The following is a 25,386-nucleotide window of genomic DNA, read 5'->3' on the forward strand; positions in this document are numbered from 1 at the left end:
TCGAGCATCAGAGGATACTTTTAAGTTTAATCGGCAACAACGTCGCGTTAGAAATATTATTGGTGGTAAATGCTTGCCAAATTCGTCTACGCAGAAATGTGGTAAAAAATTGAGGAAATCTTCTTTCATTTCTTCAGGTATTTTCAATACACTAAAATTTATGAGTTACGTGTCTAGGTAGTACGAAGTAATGTATCGAGCTGCTGAATTATTTGTCAGTTGCCACAGTTGTTTATCTTTTTCTTGATTTTGGAAATAGCTTGTCCTAAACGAAACTGAGCTGCGGAAGAGGATTTTAAATATAAAGACGAGATTGTATTACGCAGGGAGATTAATCTGTGGTGTTATACCTCTGTCTTCCACAGTTGTGGCGTACGGACGCCTTTTGCGAATTTTTGGTAAGAGGTTTAACTGAGAACGAAAGTAATTTATACATGTGTTTTTATAGATATGGAACTGCACCTTTGGGTAACTACAATGAGGAAAAAGAGTTGACTGAAAAACAGGCAACTTATAAACCCATTTAAATGAAAAAGCGTAAGTTAGAGTGAGACAGTCTGAATTAGGAAAACGAGTGAGGCAAAGCCGTAGTCCTTCTCTTACTCTTGGTAATCCGAACTTAGTGAGCATGACTGAGCAATGCTCATCAGATGAAAAAGGGGTAAAAACTGTAGAAATAAGTGTATGATATTTGAGGTTAGTAGACGATATGTTCCTTCCAACAATGGATAAAAGTGTTGTGGGATATAGTGTCACTGAAGCTAAAGGAAATATATCGGACCTAAAATCAATACATAGAAAACAAATTTAATGGAATTAGGTAGAGGAGAAAGATAATGCTGAATTGATAATTAATCAAACATGTAAAGCGGCTTAAATACCGAGGAAGCATAATAAAATGCGACATGTAGTAGAGTATCAGTGGTGAAAGAGGCATGTTGAAAGAGTGTGTTTCTGCAGCAGTACTGACACAGGTTTGTGGAAGAGACTGATAAAGTGTCTGTAAGGACCGTCCTCTTCTAGGTGCCTGTTTACACATTGCTTTTAGTGCACAACATCGGCCCATGAGAATTCGCAGACTGCCTAAACACGCTAGTAGCGGAACAAGGAAGTTTTTGGGACAAATAATTGATTCAAAATGGCTGCCAGGTTCCCCCCCCCCCCCCCTATGATGTAACATCCACTTTCACCTCTGAAAATGGCAGGAAATTTTGGAGGGAAAATGTCGACTGGGCTACCTCCACCAAGCTAGCCTCCCCTTCCCCCCTTCCTCCTGTCTCCATCTCCCACACATCCTATGATGTCACCCTCATAACGGAGGAAAAGGTTAGTTGGGTTAACCTAACTCTTGTGTTATGGTAGGAAACGGTAATCCTGTGCTGAAGAGGAAGCCAAGGTATTTTACTTACTTATTTATAGCTCAACTGGACTACCTCCAGTAACCTAACTCAGAGATGTGTATGTTTGCTGCGACGTGCAGGGACCAATTCAGCCATTACACACTACATCCACCAAATGGCGCCGTTAGCCTCCTCCACACCCTCCCACACTGCTCTCCACACTTCCCCCACTCCTCCAGTTGTGCAGCAGCTTCAGTCTGTACTGAGCTCTTTGATTGGATTACATAAGTCTTTGCGAAGTGTTTAATGGAAGCGATGTTCTTCATGTCAGTCAAGGAGGAGTTTAATGGCTGTATCATCTGTAATCATGCAGCTAAGGACTGTGTCCATAGCTCCCTGCATGTGGGTTGGAAGGTGAAGATAATGGTGCAGCATAAGAAGAAGATGAATAGGGTGTAAGCACAGACAGCAAAAATTAGAACAATCACATATCTAAAGCCGCTCAGGATTAGCCAAGCAGTCTAAGGCACTGCAGTCATGGACTGTGCGGGTGGTCCCGATGGAGGTTCGAGTCCTCCCTCGGGCATGGGTGTGTGTGTTTGTCCTTAGGATAATGCAGGTTAAGTAATGTGTAAACTTAGGGACTGATGAGATTAGCAGTTAAGTCCCATAAGATTTCACACACATTTCAACATTTGAACATGTCTAAAACTTCATGTCAAATTTCAAACCCCACAACAGATAGTGAAAAAGAAAAACAGTAGATTGGAAGTCTAAAATACTCTCTTACAGTTTGAAACACTGTCCTTCAGATGGCTGTAATTTTCGATATCCTATAACTGCTTATCTGGAGATGCTCCAAAGCCACAATGGTGGGTGGGGGACAGCATCTCACCTGTCTGAACCATAAGAGGCTGGTCCTCTTGGACTTGTCTCTGAACAATCGAACAAAGAAGACATCACATGACGCTCTCACGTCACAGAATTTCCATAGGTGATCCTGCCTTGTTCGAAACAGTATGTAGAGACTCCTATGACGCCCCACAAAGGATATCTTGTGACACTCTGTCCTCATGGAACTTCCTGTTAGTGGATGGATCGTGATTGGCCCTTACTGAATTTATCCACCAAAATGCTGCTGCTGGGGTGGGAGCACTGTCCACCACTTTATACAGATGGACAGATTACGAGCAGTCCAGTGGAGAAATATTTTTGTACAGATAGAAGAAAAATGTACAGCAGTCATAGTGCACTGACAGTTAAATCCTGCAAAAGTGGTCAGCAGATCATGAAATACAGAAAGTATTGCCAAACACACTTAGACAGTTACACTATTCTGCTACTGTGGAGGAAAGCTTGAATTTTTCGGCGTGAAACCGATCTCTAACCATGCTATACCACCACAAACGGTTGTACCACCATGCTATATCGCTACATCGCTGTAGCACCACAGTTCATGTTCTGAACCGTAAACCCTGATCACTTCTGCATCCTACATGTAGCTATCGATCGCAGGCACTCCTACATACGTCGCCAAGGTATAAAGAACGCCAAAACAAAAGCACACGCGTCGTATATAGTCGTAGTGCTAGACGAGGTCAGTCAATAATCCAGTGCAGTCAACGGTCAGTAGGCAATGCCCCCTACACTCGCTGACTTGTTGCGTGTTCGAGGCTCCCTCCGTGGACAGTGGCCCCCCTCTGTACTGGTTATAACGGCTAGGCTGGTTCCTCCAGGACAAAAGCGTCCACTGACAGTACTGATTCTGGCCAGGCTTGCTTGCGACTGTGGTTCCTGCAAGAGTTGCGACCATCTCCAGATTCTGGAATTACAAGAATAAGTACTTTCTGAGCTCTGACGATCAAAAATGGTTTGTCAATCGCAAATTAATTTACCAATCTCGAAACCGTTATCAGCTGAAATAATAGATTTTACACACCAAAAATGATGATATTTGCGACACTCTTATGCTGAGATCATTGGGTAGTTTATGAAAATTTTCAGAATTTCATGTATTTTTACATAGTTTGATGGAATCTCGAACCATTTACGCGACTGTTCTCGATATCAACAGCATAGCCGTATGCTACCGATCGTTTGTGCAGTATAATTCTGAAAATGAAGAGTGGAAATTATATACCTGGAGAGCCAAAACGTTTGGGTGGGATATGCTGCAAACCTTTGAGTAACTAGATACATATTTTGTTTGTGAAGATTTTTATGTCAGAACTGGAAAATAGAGGAAACTGGTAGTTCTACTTATACTTTTTTTAACGAATATGATATAACAGTTTTAATATCATCCTTGTACTTTACAAAATCAACTAATTTTTAATACTCGAAATCACACGTGTTTCTCATGCGTAGAGAACCAGCAAATGTGTCTTCCACCGGTGTTTCACCATCTCGACGCAAACAACACATCAACCGAATAAAGACCGGAAATTTTTACAGCGCCTCACAGTCGTACAAGCCGCTTCTAGAACTCTCGGACCTACTGAACGACGATTCAGACTTGTAATGGTTCACCTCACCGACAATTAAGTGTGGAGTCACCCATCATACCACATCACAGTCGAATGAGGGGCTTCTGTTACCAGTCTGCAGACGTTAAACGTATTTTTCAGGAAGACTGCCGCCCCCCACCCCTCCCTCAGCAACAATAGCTAACTCCCTGACTAATCGCTACAGATGAAGAACTGGACGGTCAACAACGGTGTGCTTTCAAATGTTCTGGATGTTGCGGCACTGTCTGTGAATGGTCCTCGGATAAATAAAATCAGGCTCATGTCGGTAAAACATAAGGCTGGTGAAAGACATTTTTTGATGCGTCTCACTGCGATACCTCTATTCCTCCGTCATACCTATACCTGCTCGAAACTTTTAGTACTGAAATGTGGTCACATATGCATATTTCCATTCGTCAGGTTTAGTATCCAATGTCACACGAGTGTAATTTGGTGTTAAGGTTTTCCAGAACAGTTTCTGTGCATCCCTTCATCTAGTGTGTTAGACGGATCAAAGGTATTCTTTGACGCTTATCACTGCTGATACCTTCATACTCATACCCACTAGGAACTTTCATGGTCTGTCATTCAATGGATTTAGAATTGCACCTGAGATGTTCACAATACAGTTCTCGAAAAACGCTATATAACATAGTCTACACGAATTTGACAACGGCGTTCGCTCAAACATTCTCCCTACTCCCTAAACGCCCTTACAGATCATGCGCAAAGACTGCACAGTGAAGACATGAGGCACTGCCCGGTCCGAGACCTCGGGTGCAGATGACGTGGGTAGCCTAAACTGCTGGGTGAGAACGCATGCAGAGCACTATTATAATTCCACAAGAGAGACGTCTCCATTTTGCAAGATCTAAACACAAATATGCACTCAGCCTCACACGTACAGATGGTCGAGAGTTAACAGAAGTTGTCGCTGGTCTTGAACAATTTTTTAAACGAATATCGATGTCAATAATATATCAGATTCCAGACCATCCTTGTACTTTCCAAAGTCAGCTAAGGCTTTTAATACCCATAATATTGTGTGTTTCTCATACGTAGAGAATCATAAAATGTGTCTTCCACCGGTGCTTCACCATCTAGATGCAAACAACACATCATAATCGATGTTCTCTTAACCAAATAAAGATGGGAAATGTGTAGAATGGCAGTATACCTCACAGTCTAACAAGAGCTTTCTGGAACTCTCAGACCTACCAGATGAAGAGAGAGAGAGTGTCTTGTAACAACTTGCCTCACTAGAACACCAACAAAGATGTATGACGTCATTGATCACACCATCCCACAGTCAAACAAGAGGCTTCCCTTTCCAGTCTGCAGATATCATTCATAGATGGACAAAATACACTCCTGGAAATTGAAATAAGTACAACGTGAATTCATTGTCCCAGGAAAGGGAAACTTTATTGACACATTCCTGGGGTCAGATACATCACATGATCACACTGACAGAACCACAGGCACATAGACACAGGCAACAGAGCATGCACAATGTCGGCACTAGTACAGTGTATATCCACCTTTCGCAGCAATGCAGGCTGCTATTCTCCCATGGAGACGATCGTAGAGATGCTGGATGTAGTCCTGTGGAACGGCTTGCAGTGCCATTTCCACCTGGCGCCTCAGTTGGACCAGCGTTCGTGCTGGACGTGCAGACCGCGTGAGACGACGCTTCATCCAGTCCCAAACATGCTCAATGGGGGACAGATCCGGAGATCTTGCTGGCCAGGGTAGTTGACTTACACCTTCTAGAGCACTTTGAGTGGCACGGGATACATGCGGATACGATGGGTTCGATGACGGTTTGGATGTACCGTGTACTATTCAGTGTCCCCTCGACGATCACCAGAGGTGTACGGCCAGTGTAGGAGATCGCTCCCCACACCATGATGCCGGGTGTTGCCCTGTGTGCCTCGGTCGTATGCAGTCCTGATTGTGGCGCTCACCTGCACGGCGTCAAACACGCATACGACCATCATTGGCACCAAGGCAGAAGCGACTCTCATCGCTGAAGACGACACGTCTCCATTCGTCCCTCCATTCACGCCTGTCGCGACACCACTGGAGGCGGGCTGCACGATGTTGGGGCGTGAGCGGAAGACGGCCTAACGGTGTGCGGGACCGTAAACCAGCTTCATGGAGAGGGTTGCGAATGGCCCTCGCCGATACCCCAGGAGCAACAGTGTCCCTAATTTGCTGGGAAGTGGCGGTGCGGTCCCCTACGGCACTGCGTAGAATCCTACGGTCTTGGCGTGCATCCGTGCGTCGCTGCGGTCCGGTCCCAGGTCGACGGGCACGTGCACCTTCCGCCGACCACTGGCGACAACATCGATGTACTGTGGAGACCTCACGCCCCACGTGTTGAGCAATTCGGCGGTACGTCCACCCGGCCTCCCGCATGCCCACTATACGCCCTCGCTCAAAGTCCGTCAACTGCACATACGGTTCACGTCCACTCTGTCGCGGCATGCTACCAGTGTTAAAGACTGCGATGGAGCTCCGTATGCCACGGCAAACTGGCTGACACTGACGGCGGCGATGCCCAAATGCTGCCCAGCTAGCGCCATTCGACGACCAACACCGCGGTTCCTGGTGTGTCCGCTGTGCCATGCGTGTGATCATTGCTTGTACAGCCCTCTCGCAGTGTCCGGAGCAAGTATGGTGGGTCTGACACACCGGTGTCAATGTGTTCTTTTTTCCATATCCAGGAGTGTATTTAAGAACAGGGCACGCTTAGTGTATCACGGAAAGAATGGCTACCCTGGAAAAATAACGAGTTCCGTGCCTTTTTCCTATTAATGAAGAACTGAACGATCAACAATGGTGTGCTTTCAAGCATTCTGGACGTGCCAGAACAGTCTGGCAGTGGTCATCGACTACGTAAAATCAGGCTCATGTAGGAAACACATCAGGCAGTTCAAAGCTATAGAAATAATATACAGTCCATGACATGGTGTTATACATGGTTTCCACGATGCTTTAGTCAAGTGAAAACATGTGTTTGGTTAGTCGCTACGAATACGAGGTGGAATATATATTTGGGAATGGGTGATGGGATGTACAGGTATTAGCTATTATTCACAAACAGGCAAGTTTAGGTTTGTCAGAAAGCATTTGCCCTCAGTCCTCGGGAATGTGTTTGAATCCAGAATGCTTTTGGTTTGTGAGATATTCTAGAAGAAATTTTTACGTCTCCCTCTGTGCTGCAGGTGCTGAGAAAGCTTTGAGCTTTAAAAGGAGAAATCTGTGGAAATATCTGTACTATTGGAGGATGACTTGATAGTTTTAACGCTGCTGCTACGGTCGCAGGTTCGAATTCTGCCACGGGCATGGATGTGTGTGATGTCCTTAGGTTAGTTAGGTTTAAGTAGTTCTAAGTCTAGGGGACTGATGACGTCAGATGTTAAGTCCCATAGTGCTTAGAGCCATTTGAACCATTTGATAGTTTTGACAAAGGGGAGGTTAGAGTACTAAATCCTATGAACGACAGACCATAAACGTTTCCAGAGGGTATAGTTACGAAGGTACCAGCACTGGTAAGTGTCAAAGAATGGCTTTGACCTACCGGATGTGTTTCCTATATGAGCCTGATTTTACTTAGCCGAGTACCACTACCAGATTGCGCTGGCACGTCCAGAATGTTTGAAAGCACACCACTGTTGATCGTTCAGTTCTTCATTAATGGCAAAAAGTCACGGAGCTTATTATCGTTCCAGGGTAGCCAGTCTTTCCGAGATACACTAAACGTGTCCTGTTCTCAAATCTTTTGTCCATCTATGACTGATATCTGCAAACTGGAAAGGGAAGCTTCTTGTTTGACTGTGGGATGGTGTGATCAATGACGTCATACATCTTTGTTGGTGTTCTAGTGAGGCAAGTTGTTACAACACACTCTCTCTCTTCATCTGGTAGGTCTGAGAGTTCCAGAAACCTCTTGTTAGACTGTGAGGTATACTGCCATTCTACACATTTCCCATCTTTATTTGGTTGAGAGAACATCGATTATGATGAGTTGTTTGCATCTATATGGTGAAACATCGGTGGAAGATACATTTGTTGATTCTTTAGGTATGAGAAAGACACCAGATTATAGGCATCGAAAACCTTAGCTGACTTTGGAAAGTACAAGGATGGTCTAGAATCTGTTATATCATTGACATCGGTATTCGTTAAAAAATACGAGTGGAACTACCAGTTTCTTCTATTTTCGAGTTCCTGCATAAAAAACTTCGAAGATGCGATAAGTTTCTAGTTGCTGCGATTACATATGGCAAATGAGCTTCTGTTTTTGCGATTTGTTTGACTGCGTGGTATTCATAGATGTGCCTGTCGGAGGTACAAGCAGGATGCAGAGTTGATGATTTTGTACGGTGCAGGATGTGAATCATGTTTACTACAGCGATATAGCGATATGCCATGGTTGTACAATTGCTTGTGGTGATAAAGCTTCGTTGGAGATAGGTCTCACGCAGAAACATTCAAGCTTTCGTTGCACAATAATGTAACTTACTAAGTGCCTTTGATAGTAATTTGCATATTTCATGATTTATAGACCACTTTAACAGACAGTGCAACGTGACTGCTGGATTTTTTTGTCTGTACGAAAATAGTTTTCCGCTGAAATTCTCGATATTTTACCGTCATTAGAAAGTGGTGGACTGTGCTTCCACACCAACAGCAGAATTTTGGTGGGTAAATTCAGTAAGAGACAATCATGATTCACAGGAATTTCCATGACATCAGAGAGTCACGTGATGTATTCTTTGTTTGAAGCTTTAGAGAAAAGTGCAGGCACACCACCCTCCTCTCGTTCAGACAAGTAGGATGCTGTCCTCCACCCGACATTGTGGCTTTAAAGCATCTCCAGACCATCATTTGTAGGACATTGAAAATGCACCGAAAATTCTAGACTTTTTCTCATCTGTAGGACAGTGCTTCGAATTCTAGTATAAGTTTTAAGCATTCGATGTGTTGTGTGTCTGTATTTTTTCATGATCTATTGTCGGTTTTATAATATGTCATTAAGTTTGAAATATCTAATTGTACTGATTTTCTGTCTGTGCTTCCACTCTAATGTTCTCCTTTTTACAGTCCTCCATTATCTTCTCCTTCCAACCCATATGCAGGGAGCTATAGACACAGGTCTCTGCTACATGATTACAGGTGATATAGCTGTTAAACTTCTACTTGTGTGACACCAGCAATGTCTCTTACGTTGAAAACATCCCAAAGGCTTGTGTGCAAGAATTCAGCACAAACTGAAGCTTCTGCACAAGAGGAGGAGTGGGAGAAGTGGAGTGAGTAGTGGGGGAGAGGGTTGGTGGTGGGGAGAGGGTTGGTGGTGGGGAGGGGCGGAGGAGGAGGGGGAGGCCAACAGCGCCATCTTGTGGATGTAGTGCAACCTAACTCAATCGGTTCCTGCACGTCAAGGCGAACATACACATTCTGAGTTACCTTACTGGAGGTAGTCCAATTGAGCTATAAAAAAGTAAGTAAAATATCCTGCCTTTCTCCCCAGCAAAGAACTACCATTTTCTCCCATTTCCACGAGTTGTGTTAACCCAGTTTACCTTTTCCTGCCATTTACCCGCTGGAAACATTTATGGTATGTCGTTCATAGGATTTAGTACTCTAACCTCCCCTTTGTCAAAACTGTCAAATGCTTCAAATGGCTCTAAGCACTATGGGACTTAACATCTGACGTCATCAGTCCCCTAGAACTTAGAACTACTTAAACCTAACTAACCTAAGGACATCACACACATCCATGCCCGAGGCAGGATTCGAACCTGGACCGTAGCGGTCGCGCTGCTCCAGACTGTAGCGCCTAGAACCCTCGGCCACTTCGGCCGGACGGGGGAGAAGAGACTTCAGGTCCTGGACGATTTGCTGGATGGCACCACAAACAGCAGAATTAAGAAGGAAGCAATGGAGATGTAAAGGACCTGCTAACATAGCAGAAAGCTCATGTTGATGATGATGACGGCCGAGTTGTTGCTAGTAACTGGAGCCGAAACGTACGTGCGCTAAATAAGCGACCGACAGCGCCTAGTCCTTCAGGCGACGAAACGCGACTGTTGCGGTAGTGACTGAATTGTGAACAAAAAAAGTGCAGCTGATTTATAAGTCGGATCAACAGGTAACGTTGTCCTTTCTTTACTTTGTTTCTTTTTACGTAATATTATTGCGATACAAGTTATTTATACACGTCAGGTTTTATTCTTACGACGAGCTTGTCTTTCAGTTACATGGCACCTGTTCTCCGTGGTACGCGCTAATTTTGTCGTCATATTCCAGACTTATAAAATTTTCCAATTTCTCGGCGGCAGCATAGCTCAGTTGATCAGTAGAAGTTACCGCCTGCACATGAGACAGCGAACGAGATACCCCAAAGCAGCTGCTCAGAGCCGCAAAGCCCCGCATAGGTGATGCGATAAGTGTATCCATATCTTAGACCACAGATACATACAGAACGTACGCAGCCCCATTTCGCATGTGTTGAGGTTGGAAACCAAACCCAAACAGTAAGTCACGTGATTGGTGGAATAAAGCTGATTTACTGGCATTACGCAGTAACAGTTACATTCTTCTCGTTTATATGTGAAAGAAGCATCGATTTCAACAAATGAGCAACTTTTATTTTGGTATTTCACATGTAATAATAAAATTATTGTAATTTTTGCTAAATTACCAATAATTATCTTTTTGGCAGTCAACAAAGTGAAATTATAGCTACTAGTTTGAAACATTGTATTTAGAGCTCTTCTATCGTAATACTATGCCACCGGGCGCTCAGAGCTAAAGAGTTCCACATAAGCACATAGGTTGACTTTCCTGAAAGCAAGAAAAGTACAGTTTAACTAAAGTTCTTGCTTTGCTCTGGTTACGTTGTCTCATTTAAAGACTGACAGCAGAGGGCCACCGTCCATACTCAAATGCCTGGGGACACTTGAGCGATTGGTTAAAGCCTATCCCGTTAGAAATACATGGGTTGGTTTCTGTGTTGGATCCTTCGTGACCGATAAGGCATGCAAATAAATACATTAAGTAATTTCTAGCGGTGATCACGAGGAAAATTCAGCATGGAAGCCGCTTGGAAGGACGCAGCCCACTGTAGCTATGCTGCAACATCAAAGAGCGTGAGATCAACATGACAGTTCTCATATCACAAGCCAGCCTCCGCAGAAGGCTTTCAGAATCATACGGTCGGAAATTTTACCACCCTGTAAAGAAACTAGAAGAGATGGCAACGCCGTGACGATCATTCATTAGGCGAGATTGAAAACTCAGCTTACCAATGAGAAACACGACATGATGGAAAATCTAGTGCCCTGGGGGGGGGGGGGGGGGCTACGACGAACAGAATTTCTGAAGAGAGGCAGCCTCTGGGAGAGAGATGAGACATAGGGATTCGTCGATCATCGAGAGTAAGACCCAGAGGTGCCTTAGAAGAAGCTTTGCACAAAGCGTAAAATTTTGCGTTATGGAGGCATGTCAGCCTTTTGTTGACTACATCGAGTCGGATCCCTGCATTCATTTCAAGGTGTATATAGACTTTGTGGCACATCCATTTTCCATTCCATGTGTGATGGACTTCCTTACGGTCTGATGTTTCAGTCTTTCAGCATCTGACTGTATATACCTCATTTCATCTCAGCCTCCTAATACAAAAGTGACATCCCCTGAGAGCTAATCGCTGCAGAGAATAGATGCCAGGCGCGACGATAGTAACACCGACTCTCCTGGCGGGAGGCCTCTACATAGAGCGTTTAGACCGGTTTTCAACCAGAGGAAAAAGGCAGGAGTCGATCTGGCCTGAATCTCCGTTGGCGAGCTGCGGAACACTGGAGATGAAGACTGCTGAATTCCAACGAGCCGCCACACGTCAAGAGAGGAAATCGACACATTGCGCAGAAACCTCATCAGACGCCCACTATGTCCTATAAAACTCATTCAGTTAAGTGGTGAGACGAAATGTTTTATGTCCCCTCCCTCTTCCTACTTGCTCAATTACTAAGCCCTATCTCTACCTGACAAAAAAAGGGAAGCACCCAGTAGACAGGGTTACCACACGTCCGGAAATTCCCGGACATTCCCTACATTTTAACCGTTGTCCGGCGTCCGAGGGGAATTTTTGAAAAGTCTCTGATCTCCTACATTTTCAGAAACAAACAGTGATCGTTATAAATGAACTGGCAGCTGTGAAAATAGAAGCGAATAATTGGTTATTAGCCGCAACTGCAAGCCGCTATGGCAACACAACTACAGTGATGCAGCATATACATTCCATAGTAACAAAGAACAATGGGCGCGGCTACACAACATGTGAACTCTGGGGTAAAATGGACTTCGCTGTTGCGGTGTTTGCGTGCTGTGCAGATGTTGGTAACGGTGCGATGAATGACGGGAAATATAGACAACGAATCGTAACACAGATGTGAAAAGCCAATGACTTGATTTTCTCCCTCTTCGAATTGCTGTTTGGTTATCGAAGATTACGATTGTGGAAAGTCAACAGTTAATTCACAGTGGTTTTCTTACAAGCCGAAATGTCGAAACTAAAATGCAAATTCAGTGACGCATTGTCGTTAATGTATAAGTGTTTCAATGTAGGAAGAAGCGAATACGAAGCACAGTGCCTTATTTGTCCTCCAGGAACATATGTTTTTGTTGCAAGCAAAGGTTAGGTTATCAAATAGTTTTTTTAATGTTTCGTCTGACTTTGATGGGCATATTGCTATGGCGATTATTTAAAGAGTTTTAATATATAACTGCCAATTTTGGTATATTATCACTATATTAAAAAGGAAACGTTTCTCTTGTAGGTGCACAAGATTTGGAAGTACACCTGTCTTCCAAGAAACATAAACCATCTCAAAATTCTGCCGGTCCTTCAGATATGAAAGGTTTCTTTGCTCAGTCCATACAGACAGCACATCGTGTTAGCGCCACATAGGCAACGCTTAGATTTCACGTTGTTAATCACCACGCATCATACAAATAAATGGACTGCACGCCGAAACTAAACCGTAAACTATGCAGCAATTCTCAAACTGAGAAGAAAGTTTCGTGCGCAAGAACAAAGACCGAAATGATTATTAACAAAGTCCTTGCACTACATCATTCTGTTGACTTGGCGATACAACGTCTAGAAAAAATTTCTTTTTTTGGGGTTAGTACCTACAGCAACAGTCATGGTTCCCGGAACGTTTTCCCTATTTTAATACAATATTTTGACCTTAAATCTGGCGATATGCAGGCAGTGGTAATCGTCATTAAAACTACATCAAATGAAAGTGTAGAAACAATATCATCACACTTTAATAGGGGTAAGAATAGTGAAGAAATTTGTCGCATTTGGTGCTGACAATACGAACACAAATTTTGTTGGTATAAGTCGACCAGAGGGCAAAAATGTATTCACCAAACTAAAGTCCTATATTAATGAAAATTTAGCTGGAGTGGGTTGCCCAGCTCACATTTTTAATCATGCCATTCAGCATGGGTCGGATATTTTAAGTGTAGATTTAGAGTGTATTGTTTTCAAGCTGTACACTTACTTTTCCACACATACAGTAAGAACTGAGGAACTCAAGTATTATTTTGAGTTTGTAGAAATTAGTTACAAACAGCTTCTTTGTCACAGTAAAACCAGATGTTTATCTCTGTTCCTGCACTTGACAGAATAACTGAAATGTATGAGGCTTTAAAATCTTACTTTTTGTGTGTATCCAATGCTCCTAAAGTTCTACAGATTTTCTTTGACAACAGTTTGAGTAAGGCTTATTTATGTCACTTACATTCATTGATGTATGTGTTCCACCATGGGCTACAACAACTTGAAAGTGAAAAAACATCCATTGTTGAGATGATCGCAATTTTAGATAATGTGTGTTGTCTTCTTAAGAATAGATTAGAGAGTGATTCCATGTCACTAAAGACGAAAGAGGTCTTGATAAGTGCTAGGGTGGAGGGCCTTGATAAAGGAGCTGACAATTTTGAGCAGGGAGCTGTTTCGTTGTATGGCGAATGTCTGAGCTATTTAGATAAATTGTGTTTGTCCTTTTCAGAACTCAGTTGTTTTAGGTGGTTAAATTTAAATGATAAAGTATGCATGTATGATATACAAAAGTGTGTACAGTTCTTGAGTGATAAAGGACTGTAATAGATGATGTCAATGTGTTGTGATGAGATATGTAATGTGAACCAGTTTTTGCAGCATCATAGCTGTGAACTTGAGAAAGTGTCCTGTAACGATACGTGGGCCAGATATTTTAGTGGTAGAAAGCCTGAGGACTGCCATTCTGAAGTCTTTAAGCTAATTCAGTACTTTTTTGCAATTCCTGAACATAATCCTAATGTTGTAAAAGTATTTTCACTAAGAAGAGCACAGTGGACAGATGAAAGGAACAGATTATCTGTTGATTCGGCCAAATGTATTGTTTTTGTAAAGCATAATTTTAAAAACTTCAATTGTTTGGAATTTTTTGACTATATTTCAAACAAGCTAAAAGTTTTGCACAGGATTAGTTCTTCAGAGAAATATAACTGACTGCTTTTGATCATCATATTTAAAATTTTATGTGTCAGTCAGAACTAATATATATATATATATATATATATATATATATATATATATATATATATATATTAATGCATATTGTTGTGGGTATTATAAATAGCATTTAAATTTTAAATTTAGATAATTTTTATCATTGAACGATAATGTCCTACATTTTTGAAAAATGTCCTACATTTTTTACCAATGTCTCCTACATTTGCATTAGATAATCTGGTAACCCTATCAGGTATTAAACCCCATGGAGTAGAAATAAAGACTTTGAGGTTTGCCGATGACATTGCATTTCTGTCAGAGACAAAAATGGACTTCGAAGAGCAGTTGAACGCAATGGACAGTGTCTTGAGAGGAGTATATAAGATGAGCATCAACAAAAGCTAAACAAGGATAATGGAATGTGGTCTAAGTAAGTAGGATGATGCTGAGGGAATTAGATTTGGAAATGAGACGCTTAAAGTAGTAAAGGAGTTTTGCTATTTGGGGAGCAAAATAACTGATGATGGTCGAAGCAGAGAGGATATAAAAAGTAGACTGGCAATGGCAAATAAAGTGATTCTGAAGAAGAGAAATTTGGTAACATCAAGTATAGATTTAAGTGACAGGAAGTCGTTTCTGAAAGTATTTGTATGGAGTGTAGCCATCTATGGAAGTGAAACATGGACGATAAATAGTTTGGACAAGAAGAGAATGGAAGCTTTCGAAATGTAATACTACAAAAGAATGCTGAAGATTAGATGGGTAGATCACATAACTAATGAGGAGGCATTGAATAGAATTGGGGAGGAGTTTGTGGCACAACTTGACAAGAAGAAGGGACCAGTTGGTAGGACATGTTCTGAGGCATCAAGGATCACAAATTTAGCATTGGAGGGCACCGTGGAGGGTAAAACTCGTAGAGGGAGACCAAGAGATGAACACACTAAGCAGATTCAGAAGGATGTAGGTTGCAGTAAGTACTGGGAGATGAAGAAGCTTGCACAGGATAGAGTAGCCTGGAGAGCTGCATCAAACCAGTCGCAGAACTGAAGACCACAACAACAACAACAACAACAACCAGCAGACGCAGACGGATGTCAGTTTAACTTAATAAGTGTAGACCCCATCGGCAGGTGTGTGCCTGTTTACAGTTGCAATTCTCAGTGACTGATAGAACGGCCACTAGAGTTCATTGGTGCTGTTCGTGTTTAGCGTGCATAGAGACAGCTTCAGATGTTCAGAGATCTCTGTTAATGACATTAAGATGCCACATACTCAAATGCGACAGTGTTATCAGCAACTAATACAGTCTGAAAGGGGCTTCATTGTGGTATCTCCGTTTGGCCGACTGGTCGAATCGTACAGTATCCAGGTTTGTTGGGCATTTGAATGTGACGGTAGCCCGATGTGGGACTGCATGGTAACGAGACGCCAGGCATATAAATTCCCAAAGTTCCGATCGACCACGTCAGAACTGCACAAGGGAATATCGTCACGTAGTGCACCAAGCAAATCGTAAGTAATGGAAATCTTGCAATGTTCTGTGTCATCTCGCACCTGTGGCCAGGGACTAGCAACAACTAGACAACGGAATTACCATCCCGAGCCTAACATACCGTTAACACCACCAAACAAACAACTGCATTTGGAGTGTCGCCGTGACTGGAAAGTCATCAGGTATGACTTGAGGTCGCGGCCCCTGATGATTGAGGGAAACCTGACGGCACAGCGGTACGTTACGATTTCCTGCGTCTTCTCGTGTTACTTACCATGCGCTAGTTCAAAGGCTCTGAGGACTATGGGACTTAACATTTGAGGTCATCAGCCCCCTCGAACATAGAACTACTTAAACCTAACTAACCTAAGGACATCACACACATCCATGCCCGAGGCAGGATCCAAACCTGCGACTGTAGCAGTCTCGCTGTTCCGGACTGAAGCGCCTGGAACTGCTCGGCCACCACGGCCGGCCATGAGCTAGTATTGTGTTGCCATTTTCCAACGGGACAACGCTCTTCCACACATGGTACACGTCTCTTTCAACTGTCTTCGTGATGCTGAGGTCCTGACGTAGCCATAAAGTTCCACAGATCCGTTACCGAGAGAACATGTGTGGGTCCAGCTTGTATGTCAACTCAATCACAGATCTCGTATCAAGGTTATCTAAAATAAGTTATAACAGTTGTGGGCCAGATTGCCTCAGGAGAAGACAAAACGGCTTTATGACCACCTTCATAACCGAATCAGTGTAAGAATTGAGGCAAGAGGAAGTGAAATATCATACTATTAATTACAGTCATACTGCCAAGTCCTTTGTAATTTGACTCGATTTTTTAGCCACTCAATTAACGTGGCATGCCCTTTCCACCCACGGAGTTTCATTTCTTTTTCTCTTCCCCTTCTGATGCTTCACTTTTTTGTCAGGCAATGAATCTGTATTGTTTTTCTGTGAATATTAATATTTACAAATGCTAATGTTTTCACGTATTTATCAGTTTTTAATTAATTTACAACATTTTGGCTTCCAGCGTGGGGCCGTTTGCATATCAGACCCTCAATGAATTCTATTTCACCACATTTTGGTGCCCAATGTGAGTTAGTGTATTTCGTGTCTCTCGCCACTGCAGCTCCCGTAAATTATGATATAGCTCTGTAGTTACGATTATAATGTGTAGTTTGTTGCTGTATTAGTTTGATTCTAAAGTGTGGTTTGTTGCTGTGTTGGTTTTCTGTTTTATGTCTGCTTTTTCCTGTCTGCTGCCACCAGCGTTGAAATCAGTGTTGTGTTGTTTCTGTCACTTCATTATGTGGAGCATATCTGTTTGGTTTTCGTGGGTTCCACACAAATGAGGTCTGGGAATTGGATAGACATGGAAGACCACAAGCCAGTTGAACGATGTTCGAGGTTGAGTGGAGAAGCTTTAGGCACTCTCATGGACGGTGTACAGAGTCAGAACACATATTGCGATATTAAGAAACTCCAAGAAAAAATCAACGAACATAAAACCAGGCAATCCCGCTATCGTAGAAAAGTTTGCTACCATGGTGTAAAATACAGCCGACATAAAATAAAAGAATGAAAAACCGCGTAAGAAGACTCTCAGATGAGGCAGGAGAGCCAGATGCGAAATGGGGGCTAGAAAGAGAGCTAAAACTCTGCTAACATTAAAGGGACCTCAGAGACCTCCGCCATTGGGGTGATAAAGAAGTGTGTGGTAAAACTGGCCTAACAACTTTCAGGGCAATACTAGTGTTGTCAATGGATTGGCCCTAGATTTTATAATCGGCAAAGATTTACTCTTGGAAAGAGCCATAGCCCTCGAGTGCGCCACGAAAAACTGTGGCTACTTTGTTTAAAGATCAGAAAGATCACATGAATTGCAAAGGGCACTTACGGTGCATTTAATTTAGTACCATGAAAGGAAGCAATTTTTATAGATGGACGACGGGAGCTAAAAAGTAATTTATTAGATATAACAGGGGTCCCAGATGAAGTCAGTTTACCGTTTGTGGGTCGTGATGATCGTTCCACGCACCTTGCAGATGGAGAGGAATCTAACAGATATGGTGCGACTGTTTGTGCATTAGGGAGCATTGCTATATGATGTAGAGGGACAGCTGCCGTTAATGAGTATGCTCCCGTGACATCCCATGCCAATATAGCGGTCACGCGCCGAGATGAACACACTAGTACAGGCTGTTCCAGCCTGCGTACTCGCCATGGAGAAGCAAGGCAGATACGCTCACAGATGGGCAGTGATGGGCAAACAGCTGACCTACGGCAGTCTTGCAGACAGGCAATAGCGACGCGATCGTACTCCACTGGCCGAGCTCATGAGGCCACTGGTGGCCATGCAGGTCGTACGTATGCAGAACGCGTACAACTGGGTTGTCTGTTGGGTTGCCTACACTACTTTCACCTGCCTACGGACGAGCTGACAGGAGCTCGTATATGCGTTCCGGATGGAGCTTCGTTGGAACAGCTCCGCTTGGCATGAGGCTACAGACATACCACCAGTTGAAGAAACCGAAGACAAGCGCGTGTAAACGACTGGCAAGGTCGTAGATGAAGCACCCAAAGTAATACAGACTGTCATATGGAGTGCAGAATGTGACAGAAATTGCAATGTGGGAAAGGGACTGTTTGAAGAGCACCACTGAACTATAGAATACAGCCAGCCACCAGTAGTAGGAGACAATACTTCTCCTAGTTCAAAGACCGAATTCCTAAAGGTAGATGACTATAAAAGAAACACAAGCTTTTTCGTGCGAATGTTTATGTTTATGTATTTGGCCTGGGCACTGACTCGCCATGTAGCGTGAGGCTGAGAGGGTCCGCCCACATTAGTGAGCCTACGGCTTCCTGTTTTGAAGGGTTACAGCGTAGCTCATCCTAGTTCATATTAATTCTTTTACTTATGCGTAATTTTAATATGATGTGCCGATGTTTTGTAGTGTATTTTTGTGTGAAGAGTACAAGAGCACAGTTGGGTGATGTTCACGCGGTTGTGAGTGTCACTCAGGCACAAAAATCTTGGAACCTCCATGCTGCGATCTACGAGGACGAGCGTCATGTGGTTTTCGGAGAAGTAGTTTTCTTGTAAAATGGATAATAAGACATAGATTTAGGCACATTAAGATTAGTTTGCATGTTGAAAGTAAAGCGTAGGTTACAATAGCTTAAACACACGGAGTTATGTACAAACAATTTTTTTCTTATTTCCATTTCAGCCTATTCATGCTGTTAGCACATTTGACGTAATAATACTCAATGAAGGTATGGGAGGCTTGCACATATGAGAAATGTGCACCTTGCCTCTGATGTACATGGTGGTGAGGTACAACAGAAAGCACTGACTTTTCTTGCATATATTGCTATTGTGGAAATCAAATTCATTGAGGAGGAACTTTGAACACTATTGTTTACGCTATTATGTTATCGACCCCATTCTGTTTACCTGGACTATTTTAATATAATGAGGTATGTCGTGAATATTCGCCGATTTGAGTGACCAATTTTTGGGTTGGCACCCACTTGATGTCTTTATATTTCTTTGATAAATATTGTTCCTGTTTGATGTATATTCTTTACAAAAAAATTCCACATGTCTTAATTGTATGTCTTGTGTTTATTTGTCCTGTTTGGCATTTTACTTGATGATCCAGTGCAATGTGATTTATGTACTTGATTTGTCATTTACATGTTGATGATCCATGAGGTTTTTTGTGTGTGCCAAATCAGGGTTAGTATGGATGCAAGGCATTATTTGCGTTAATTGTTGAGTGGGCTCGAACCCGTCTGAGTGCAACAGAAAATAAGCTAGCGAGAGAATATTATTTTATAAACAGGAATTGTCTGTAATGGACCTAGTTATCATAGATGAGCCACATTAAAATAACTGTCAATCTTCTATACCAATAACTTAAATTTCTTGTTAAGGAGCAATGTGATACTTCGTCATTATGAGCTCAGGGCGAAAGGGACGCACTTAAGTCACACATGGACATAGGGAGACATAGCCAGACAAGTACAGTTTAAGTGAAGTCCTTGCTTCGGTGTGAAAGCATTGTCTCATTTAGACACTGACTGACAGCAGAGAGCAACAGCCGATACTCGAATGGTTGGTAACACGCGAGCGAATGCTTACAGGCATTCCCGCTACAAAAATATGCGTTACACGTTGGATTGCTGTCTTCTTGATAAATCAGGAATGCTGATAAACACATGAAGTAATTCGTAGTGGTATTCACGAGAAAATTCAACATGGTAGCCACTAAGAAACCCAGAGACAATTGTGCGAATTACTGCAACATTAAACACTATGAGAACAACACAGGCATTCCCACGTCAAAAGCCACCTGCTGCGAGATGACTTTTCTGCTCACAAGGTTGGAAATTTTGTCACTCTGTGCAAAGGATGGGAAGGATGGTTGTACAACGCTCATTTACTGAATGAAATAGTGAAATGAGCACACCAATGACAAAGACGATATGCCAGAAAATTCAGTGCCCTGGAGGACTGAGTCGGAGCCAATGACAAATCGCCCTGCAGGAAGAGAGAAGAGAGAGATCAGAGAGGCAGGGAGTGCAAGGTCAGACGGCAACTGCCACAACATTCAAAAATGAAGTCTCACAAGGGGAGGCCTCAGACACGGCCAACCAATTCGGCTCATATTTGGCAGGTCGCTTGTGTAAGACATAAAACGAAGGAATCTAAGATATTTTGGGTCAACGCCCCTGCTTTTTTGAGAAAATCACCCCAAATATTATGACGAGCAATCGACTCAAAATTGGCGGATCGATAGATAATTGTAAATAGAGCATTTTTCATCATCAGGTATGGGGTCCGAAAACGCGTACTTTTCCAGAAAACGAGGCAAGAAACTTTTCCAACCTACGCTTCTGTTCCCACATGGTAAACGCTTTTCGCCGGCAGCACCGATAGCGCTACGGCCAAGGTAACTGGCTGGGAATTGGAGAACCTGGGTCCGAATCTCGAAGAAATCTATGGGATGTTCCTTTTTTCGTTTGTATTTTTCCATATCTCAATTGATATGGATAGGAGGGATAATAAGGTAAGTAAATCAATAAGGAATGATAATAATAAGGTAGACAAATAACCCTCCTATCCCTATCAATTGAGATACGGAAAAACACAATCGAAAAGAATAACATCCGCTAGGTTTCTTCGAGATTCGAACCCAGCTTTTCCGATTCCGAGACAGTTACTTTTCTTTCTTTTTCTTTTTTTTTCATTTTGTTCGTTGTTGATCGTTGGGTTTGGTCGTTGCGGAAGTCACATGACATCCGTTCAAGTTCGTTTGTTGATCCTTCCACTCAGTTTTTTTTTTTTTTATTACAGAGGCCAACCAGCTCTCTGACCGAACACATTGAGCTAGCGTGCCGGCTTTACTTTGGCCGTTGCGCTATCGGCGCTGTCGGCGAGAAGCGTTCACCATGTGGCTATAGAAGTGGCAGTTGTAAAAGTTTCTTTCCTCTATTTCTGGAAAAAGTTTACGTTTGCGGACCCCATATTGATGAAAAATGCTCTATTTACAAATATCTATCGATCCTTCCAATTTTGAGTCGATTGACCGTCGTAACATTCAGGGGCGATTTTCTCAAAATCGCGGGGTTGTTGAGCCAAAATATCTTAGAGTCCTTCGTTTTAGGTTGTACACAAGCGACCTGCCAAATTTGAGCCGAATCGGTTGGCCGTGACTGAGGCCTTCCCCTTGTCAGTAAAGAACCTGTAGGTAGAAAAGTAATCATGTGGACGATATTTTTAATATTTAGCTACGACAAAATGTTGCACTATATTTTTATTTTGATGAACAAACTTACTTCGGCTGTATATAGATAATCTCGAAAATTTAAGTACAATGATGCTAAAATCTGGAGTGATATACTTCCCAGAAAGAGGCTATAAATGTATTACAGGTATTTACAAACATCATGCAACATATTCAAGTGACTTTCACCTCTATTTCTGTACATAAAAGTCTCACAACATGTTAGTATCTCGAGTATGGAACAATACTTACCTCAGAAGTGAACAAGTGAAAAATTTAAGTAGACGCCCAGGTACACTGGCCACAAATAGCTACGATACAACAGTTAAAATAGAAGTTTTCTCTATCACAGATGTGTTTATTGGAAAATAATCATACTGGAGTAAGTAGCTTATTCCAAACTTTTGCCAAAGGTACAAGAAGTACATTATTATCTAAAATATGTTGACATTTGCCAGAGCATATTCTTCCTTTAGCTCAAAACTGGTGACTCGAGTTCAGGCCTGCTAAACGGCTACATGTTGTTTGCTTACTGTCCACCTGGTGCACTCCAGTCTAGTAAGACACAGAAGAATTCGCTCTGACTTGTGCTTCTCAACCTCCCACGTTTTCCAAAAAGTCAAATGGCGACTTCATGCTATCTGCATAATTCAAAAGAATCTTAACAGCAAACATACACCAGATGTGATCAGACTCCCCGACAACTGATCAACGACCAAAACAGAATGTCAGCTGTTCCAAAGCTGCCCCCTAGGGCACATACGCTACTGGGTGCCCCTCAGGTCTCCCGCGAACAGGCGCAGCTAGTATAGGCTACCCGCTAGGCGCTCTTACTCCTGCGTACCCATCAGCTCTATCGCGAGAAGGCGCAGCTGGTATAGACTACCCGCCAGGCGCTCTATTTCACGCGTTGTGGATATAAGCGAACCATCTGACCAACCATACCTACGTGTGCGTGGCTAGTGCAGAACTCTCGCACAGGCTGTTTGCCCAGCCACACCTTCCCACCTGACCCAGCGGGCGCCCTGCTGTCTGCTGTCGGGCACGCCACTGGAACAGCCTACCAGTGGATTATCTTCGTGAGACGCCTGACATAAACCTTTTGGAGGAAGCGCAGCAAACAAGGAGGGGCAGGTGAAGAGGCAGCTTTCTGCCATGCCTGCTCTCTAATGGTGCAGTGTCAACTGCTGCGCTGTGTATCCAACTCTACGGGACTTGTGACAGTGGCAGGTTCTGTCTCCTGCTTGGCGAAACGGATTCGTCCTCAATTAGTTGACGCGATGTAGGAAGAATTGACAGAACTAGCGCGAAAAGAACCTCTACCATACAACAAGAGCCATGCTGACTGAATGAAATAAACACTCAGAAACTAAATATGACAATGGATAGTTAAACAATTAATTGACTGTTAGGGAAACCGAAGCTGTTTCACTTTTAGCACCTCTTTATTTCTTTCGAATACTGGCCACAGAGAATTATATTAAGAGAAATGCTAATTAATAGCGCAAAGTGTGCTTAAATGGTCTCATTCCCTTCCCCCCTCCTCCCCCAAATCGGACATTCTGGTCTCATGGTTCCGCATTCTCTTGAACTTTTGTGGGAAAAATTGTTAATAGTTTCTTAGGTTTCTACCACTCTGTACCAGAGAGCGCACGTCGCTCGCTTTACTTGTAACTTCTCAGTTCACAGTTACATGTTTTGAAAATGGAAAAAGTGTTTACGTGTGCTACGTTTTCCGTTATTTCTCCCAGATATTGGGAGATAAACCTTTCAACCTATATGTGATCATCAATAGTAAGGTTTATGGTTAATGTTTATAATGAAACCTGTTCTGTTTTGATGTCTGGATAAAAACTGAATGGGTTGATAAAATGTAGACTATACTCGCGGAAACTGGACCTCTTTCAGTACCTTAAACCGGACCCCTTACTTTTTGTTGTTTATAGTCTGTCTGTATTAGTACACCCCTTACTCCCTTTGAATCTTCTAGGAGGTTCCAAGAGGATAATGGGGAACTTTGATCAAAGAAAGTGGAGTCTGTCTGAAATGACTAAAGTTATTTATGCAATCCAGAATTAGAAAATGAGTTGGAAAAACACCATGAAACAGATTAATATCCCAGAAACAACACCTATGTGGTTTTGCAGTGGACACATAGTGCGTAGTGGGGCATTCACTCTGTTGTAGAAATAATTCATAGGCCAAGATCGCTTAAATACTGTTTACTGGATAACCGGTTTCAACACACTAAACGGCCATCATCAGATCTGAATGTAGATTAACATTTATAAACCATTCGGATATTACGATACATTGTCGCAAACACTGTTTATATCAGCTGGTCTGCCTCATGTATCGTAATACCCGAATGGTTTATAGATGTTAATCTACATTCAGATCCGATGATGGCACTCTTAGTGTGTTGAAACCAGTTATCCAGTAAACAGCATTTAAGCGATCTTGGCTTATGAATTATTTCTATCTATGAGGTTGATATCATGAAGTAAGATACACCCGAGGAAGCAGCAGAAACAAAGAGAGGCATGCTAAAATTTTGGGTAAAGGTTTTGAAGGAAAGCTGCTTTAAAACAGTCTTTTTCCTGCGAGCTTCTTTATTTGGGCACAATCGCAGAGACTTGTGAAGAATGTCTGCATAGTTGGCAGAGAGAAATAACACTGAACGCCCTTTAAAGGAAGTCTTTTCTTGTAAATGTGGGTTCGGTTTTGGAAACTTTCCTGTACTGCCTCAAAATTTTAGCTTCATATTGGACTTCCCTGTCATTTGCAGTCTTCCACAACAAAAGATCCAGACGTATCAGGTTTAATTATGGTCACATACTCACCATTTCTTGGATAAAACCGTCACCATCAAAAGCGGAAGAGATTATGCCTACAGTAGGCAGATTAGATGAATGCCTGGGAGACCTAAGGTGGGAAACAAGAAACAGTTCTTCCCCTCGCTCGTCTCAGTCCAACAGCTGCCTATGGTGTGTGGTATTGGAATTATTGTGTTGAGTTGGATATTTACTAAGCTGTCCAATTTTCTTTCATTAGTGCATTATCTTTTCTAGTTACGTATATCTTTGGCATTCTGTCTTCTGTTTCTTGATTACGAAGGGATGTGTTGGCTGCTTGCATATTTCACAGAAAGTTTACCTTCTTTATAGGCCTCTTAGTATTTAAAGCGTCAGAGACAAAGGTTAAATTTCTTGTGAAATAGCATGCAAACATCTAATCGGTATCGTAGGCAAGAAGCAGGTGAGAAAACCCTACTACACTGACGGGAAAAGAATCGCAACACCAAAAAATAATTAAGTTAGGGTAATGAAATTTCGGAAACACAGTAATCTAGGTAACATACAGGATGATCAATAAGTCAGTATAAATTTGAAAACTGAATAAATCACGGAATGATGTAGATAGAGAGGTAAAAATTCACACACGTGCTTGGAATGACATGGGGTTTTATTAGAACAAAAAAAATACAAAAGTTAAAAAAATGTCCGACAGATGGCCCTTCATCTGAGCAGAATAGCAATAATTAGCATAACAAAGTAAGACAAAGCAAAAATGATGTTCTATACAGGAAATGCTCATATGTACACCATCATTCCTCAACAAGAGCTGTAGTCGAGGAATAATGTTGTGAACAGCACTGTAAAGATTGTCC

At 42.5% G+C, this 25,386-nt stretch overlaps 1 protein-coding gene across 1 annotated transcript in view; it reads right to left on the minus strand.

Moving 5' to 3' along the window:
- The window catches only part of LOC126298384 (inactive phospholipase C-like protein 1), a 1,421,164-nt gene that overhangs the window by 554,003 nt on the left and 841,775 nt on the right, over positions 1-25,386 (minus strand). The window lies entirely within an intron of this gene.

The sequence above is a fragment of the Schistocerca gregaria genome, chromosome X, assembly GCF_023897955.1.
Source record: "Schistocerca gregaria isolate iqSchGreg1 chromosome X, iqSchGreg1.2, whole genome shotgun sequence".
Lineage (NCBI taxonomy): Eukaryota > Metazoa > Arthropoda > Insecta > Orthoptera > Acrididae > Schistocerca > Schistocerca gregaria.